This window comes from Brachypodium distachyon, chromosome 1 (genome assembly GCF_000005505.3).
Source record: "Brachypodium distachyon strain Bd21 chromosome 1, Brachypodium_distachyon_v3.0, whole genome shotgun sequence".
In the NCBI taxonomy this organism is placed as follows: Eukaryota; Viridiplantae; Streptophyta; class Magnoliopsida; order Poales; family Poaceae; genus Brachypodium; species Brachypodium distachyon.
The window spans coordinates 43,162,110-43,167,733 of NC_016131.3; the positions used below are offsets into that span (position 1 = coordinate 43,162,110).

General features: G+C 49.5%; 1 pseudogene; it reads left to right on the forward strand.

Annotated features, from left to right (window-relative positions):
• The first annotated feature begins 3,229 nt into the window (after positions 1–3,229).
• LOC100830168 lies at positions 3,230–4,789 on the forward strand (annotated as a pseudogene).
• The last annotated feature ends 835 nt before the right edge of the window (positions 4,790–5,624 follow it).

Consider the following 5,624-nt stretch of genomic DNA (forward strand, 5'->3'; position numbering starts at 1 on the left):
GTTTTTAGCATAGGTCATGCCGAAATTTTCGGCCGATATATATTTGATGGTTTTGATGGCATAGGTACGAAATGGGCAAGAGTAGCCAGAAACCAGTTCTTGATCGGGAGGAGGTAGATCGTGTCGATGAAAAGAGTCTTCATCAGGAGAGCAAATTGCCAGCTCTGGCTCAGGTAGCTCTCGTTCAGAAGAGCGCGACAACGAGCGACGGGTGGAAGAGAGTAACCCGCAGCCAACTGAAACTCCCGCTAAAAAGCCAAGGAAGAAGACGCCGAGGGGGAGCCACAACTTGAAGGAGTTCTGTTACGTGGTCACCCGGCACTCTGAGAGAGGCCGCCCGGAGTCGCCTGAGAGGGCACAGAAGGCCTTCGCAACGACCTGTGAAGCCGTTGCACGTAAATATTGCAAGATCACCGACGAGTGGAGTGACATCTCCGAAGTCGTTAGAAACACGTGCTTCGCGGACGTTGCAAGGAGGTTCCAAGTCACTGACGAGTGGCGCGAGCGATTCCTAGCGGCCGTCAACATAGCAGTGCGCAATGGACTTGCTAATTGGAAAACCACCGCTAGAAAGTGGATGGACAAACCGTGTGAGATCATCAAGAAGAAATGGCCGTCGATAACTGATGAGGCCGAATGGGACAAAGTCAAGAAGGAATCATCTGACCCTGCCTTCATTGCGAAGAGTGAACGTATGAGGGCGTTGCGCGCGAGGAAGCCCATGAACCACAGGCTAGGGAGTGCAGGGAAAGAGGGGAAGAAGAAGGTTTGGCGCAAGCAAGACCGAATTCTCGAGGCGGCAGGCAGGGTGCCTCCAGTGCATGACATGCTGGAGGACCAACGTGCTAGAGAATATGCACGTCAGCACATGACACCAGAGGAGTGGGCGGGCATTGAGCCAATGCAGCCGCCTGTTAAAAAATTTACGGTAAGGGTTCACGCGCATTTATTTGTTTTCGGCGTTAATTATGACACTCCTAATCCATATAGACTCACGTCATGTGTTATATGGTAACAGGAAAATGCCCACAAATGAGAGAAGAGCAAGAAGTCAGAAACATCCAACGACTCCGTGCAGAGCAAGAGGTGGGAGTCGGCTGTGACCGTCGGCTTGCAAAAGGCGGAGCACACGGGCCGTGTTTTAGGGGAAGGCGAAGGGGCCTGCTGGGATGATTATTTCTCGCCTGCTCCGAATCGAAGCAGGGTCCAGAAAAAGCTCCCCGCTTCTGCTGAAATAATAGAACAAGCTAAGGCGGAGGCGCGAGAGCAGACATCTATCGTGTCTCAAGAGGTGTCACGAGAATATGCTGTGCAAGCCGTTCATCATTTGGTGTCGGCATTGGCCAAAAACCACCCCGCCCTTGAAGCCATACTCGGGGAAGGAGTGGAAGATTTGAGAAACCTCCTTCCTCCTCTTCCCCCGCGAAAGAGCACCCCGCTGAAGAGCAGCGCCGCCTCCGACACACGTATGGACGACGAAGACACCTACACCCCAGGTTACAGCCCGGCTCCTAGCATGGACAACCCCCCCCCCCCCCCGCCCCCGCTAGCCAACCGGACTCAAGCGAGGGCATCCGGAATAACGATCCGGGTCCGAGCGACAACATCCTTGTAAGCATACTTTTCAAACTCTTTTTCACTCCTTACCTTCATGAATAAAGATCTTGCACACATATATGCGTTCTTCTTGTTACGCGCAGGCACCGGTGAAGTGTCGTATCCACGTAGACAAGCCTGGGAAACCTGTAGGCGCCATTGGCCGCCTTATGAACGACGCACAAGTGAGTGTGATGGTGGACTCCGTCGTTGACGACCATCGTGATTATGCTATCCCGCTACCTCCGGAGGAAGGCGTGGATATCCTAGGAGGTTCTCCAAACTACCGCATTATGTGGCCTAGGAGCTTGGTATCTCTCTACAACCAGCGCCGGCCCTCTATGACCCCATCTCCCTCCGCCCACAAAGTTACTTCTCAATCGCCGCTCGGCCTTTCCCCTAGGATACTTCCTCCTGTCGATGCCAGTGGAGATGAAGAGCGTGCAATGTCGATGCCTCCACAGCTCAAAGATAGCCAGACCACAGGGTCGACACAGGCTGGAAGCGTCCCTCCTACCTTCTCTCTCTTGAGTGCCGCTGAGTCCATGGGTGGCCGCAAGATCGATGACAAGTACAAGGCAGAGGAGCAGAAGGCATGGGACAATAAGAGGAGGCATAAAAAGAGGAGGCGCGGCGGCAAGACCATCAAGGAGTCATCCAATGTCAATCAAGATGAGATGCACCATGTGCCTGACATAACTGGAGTCTGGGAGGACAATAGGCCTAACATTCTCATAAAGAACCCCCGTCAAGGCCAGATATTCGAAGACGGATCCTATTTCGTGGCTAGGGAGTTTGACCAGGTGCTTCTTTACTATCCTGGAAGACCGATGGTCACCAAAAATTCCCTGCATGACGTGTTCAGAGAGATGCAAGAGCTTCATCAATTCTACATGCAAGCATCAGCTAGTTCTCAACAGCATGCCTAACAGATCAATGTTTGAATCCCAAAAGACTATGACTTCTTTGACCAAGAAACCGAGAACATTCAGGAACGTCCTATCACCTTTGGTGTGGAGTTCAACGAACTGTTCCACCTCTTCAACCGCCAAAAGCTTCATATCAACCTCTTAAGGCTGTGGTCTACCTACCAAATAAGAGAACTGCGGCGAATGGAGGTCAAAAAAGTAGCCATTCTAGACCCCGCGATGTTCAACTACGGTGACATCGGTCTTGAGCCAGAAAAGGATCCCTCAAGAACCCTGGCATCTAAATACTTGGTGGCATGTCTCGAGAAATACGCGGACCATGACTTTATCCTCTTCTTCCTTAATTTGGAGTAAATTCAATTTTATATATGGAACCGTTTGTTTTTTCTAATTCAGTCTTTCTTATACACCCTTAGATACTAAAGTTTGTTTCTTTTGAAAACAGAGACCATTGGGTGACACTACTCATTTGTTTGCCTTGGTCCGTGATGTACTAATTCGATTCACTACTTCCGAAGAAGGGTGTTCGAGGTCGGTTTTGGAAACCCATCAAATCACTAATTAACACTGCCTGGAAAGTGGCGACCAAGGGAAAACTAGCTGGTAAAGGCTATAAAGACGAGCCTCACCACAACCACAGGTTCCCTTGCCTGCAACAGCCGCCCGGCAGTGTGTTCTGTGACTACTACTACTGTCACATCCTTATGGAGAATGCCAGCATGTTCAAACCTGACTGGAAGGAGTCAGTCGCGGCGATGGAAGAGTACTGGCGGCCCCGAATGACAATGAGACACCGACCTAAATGGGTCGTGCATAACAATCAAAGGGAGTTCGCCCATCTCATCAACAATGAGGTCATCAAGCCTAGTGGGGGATTTCTACGAACGCGTGGAACAAGTGGTGTTTAGGGTTCACCCACAAAAATAGATTCAAACTTGAAATGAGATACATTTGTATTCTTTTTATGTTTTTATGAAATTTTGACACTTTGTAATCAATGTCGTGAAGTGAGATATTTTTTAATTCTTTATATGCTTTAAATGATGCGTCTTTATATGCATTTGTATGCTTTAAATGATGTGATGTGATGTGCTGTGTGATGTGATGCGGTTTTATATGTATTTTTATGTGCTGTGTTCTATATACATTCTGTGTTGTGCTGTATATACGTATTTTCTGTGTATTTTCTGTGGTTTTAATTATTATTTTAAATACCGAAAATGTATCAGTGTCGGCTGCTCGACCGACACTGATATGGCAATGCGACCGTTACCGATGATGGTACATCAGTAGCGGTCGGAGCGACCGTTACTGATGATACCCATCATCAGTAACACGAAGTTAATAACGGCGGTCCCGACCGTTACTAATAAGCATTTCCGTAGTAGCGTCTGATTTCAGCCCCACGCCGTCCTTCCCTGACATGATCATAAACAAGTACAAGATGCGAAGCGACGTCCGCAGCGTGCACCTATTCGGGATGGGCTGTAGCTCTGGCCTGGTATCGATAGACCTGGCAAGGAGCCTGCGCCTCACGGTGGTGCTGCAGCAGGACGGGCATTGGTCGTGTATACCGAAATCTCCTCACGCCAAACAACTATCATGGCTCGCTCCTGTATTGCTTGTTCCGCATGGGCGGAGCTGCCGTGTTGTTGTCCACGTCCCCCACCAACGCCCGGTTCCGGCTCGTGCACACCGCGCGCATGCTGACCGCGGCGGAACCGGTGCGAACACATGCATGGAGGAAGATGCCCTGGGTAACAGGGGCACCAATCTCTCCAAGGACCTCCAGAGTGTCGCACCGAGTGCGCTGAAATCTCACATCACCATCGTTGCACCCCTTGTACTCCCGGCCTCGGAGAAGCTTCTGTTCGCGCTGTCTTTCAATTCGAAAAAAATGCTCAATGGCGGTGGTACTATTAGGTTCAAGTTGAATGTCCGCCTTCGAGCACTTCTGCATTTACGCGGGCGACGAGGTTCAACGCAGCCTTGGCCTATCGGACGTGCACGTTGAACCGTCAAGGATGACGTTGCATCGCTTCGGGAACATGTCGACTAGCTCCACGTGGTATGTGCTAGCCTACGTCGAAGCCAAGGATCGGATGTGCGTGGGTGATCGAGTGTGGATGATAGGGTTTGGATCTGGGTTCAAGTGCACTACTGTGGTGTTACAATGCATCGCCCCAGCTGACCGCAAGATTAATAATGGACCGCTGTCCTGTGGCTGTACCAAGAAAATCGCAACAGCAGGCCTTGATAGATAATTAGATGCGTACTCCTGCGTAGGAGTACCACGTAACATATTATCCTCGCAATAAAATGATTATATTTTAGAAAACCACGTGTTTCGAGGCTAAGGAGGTCTAAGGATTTGCAATAGTTTGCCACATGGTTTTTGTGTATTTCTTTTTAGAAAACCCAAAACGTCCGGATTGGTGCCTGTGACAGCAAAACCGACAAGATGGGCCCACATGTAAGATGCCACGTCAGATGGTCTCTTTTTTTCCCAACCCCTCACTACTCCAGAAACCCCCTCCAGCGGCGGTCAAAAAATGGGGTTGGTGGAGGTGATCACGCCTGCCACCAACTCTGCATCACTGGAGGTTTTAGCACCGGTGGCGTGTAAAATACCCGCCACTGCTGCACCGAGATCACCAATTGCGGGTAAAATACCGCCACCGAAGACCTACAAACCGCCACTGAAAAAACCTCCGGCACCACCCGAAAACTACGTAGAGTACATCAGTGGCGTGCAAACCCCGCCACTAGAAATTTCCAGTGGCGGTCTTTGGCCACCGCCACTGGAACCTTTTCCAGTGGTGGTGGTGTATAACCGCCACCGGTACTGTTTTTTCCCGAAAAAAATAAATGAATTATTTATAAAAATAAATATTCCTGTAGCACAGAAATAGCAGGAATACAGCAGCACAGTATACAGCACCAAACAAACAGAATAACAGCAAATATATTACAAAGTTCCACACGAGTTAAACATTCAAGTCACATGCATGTATACAAAGTGTTTGAAAGAATGAGCCACAAATAGAAGTGTTCCACACAATTTAGCCACTTTTGTCGACAATCCCGCCACCGTAGTAA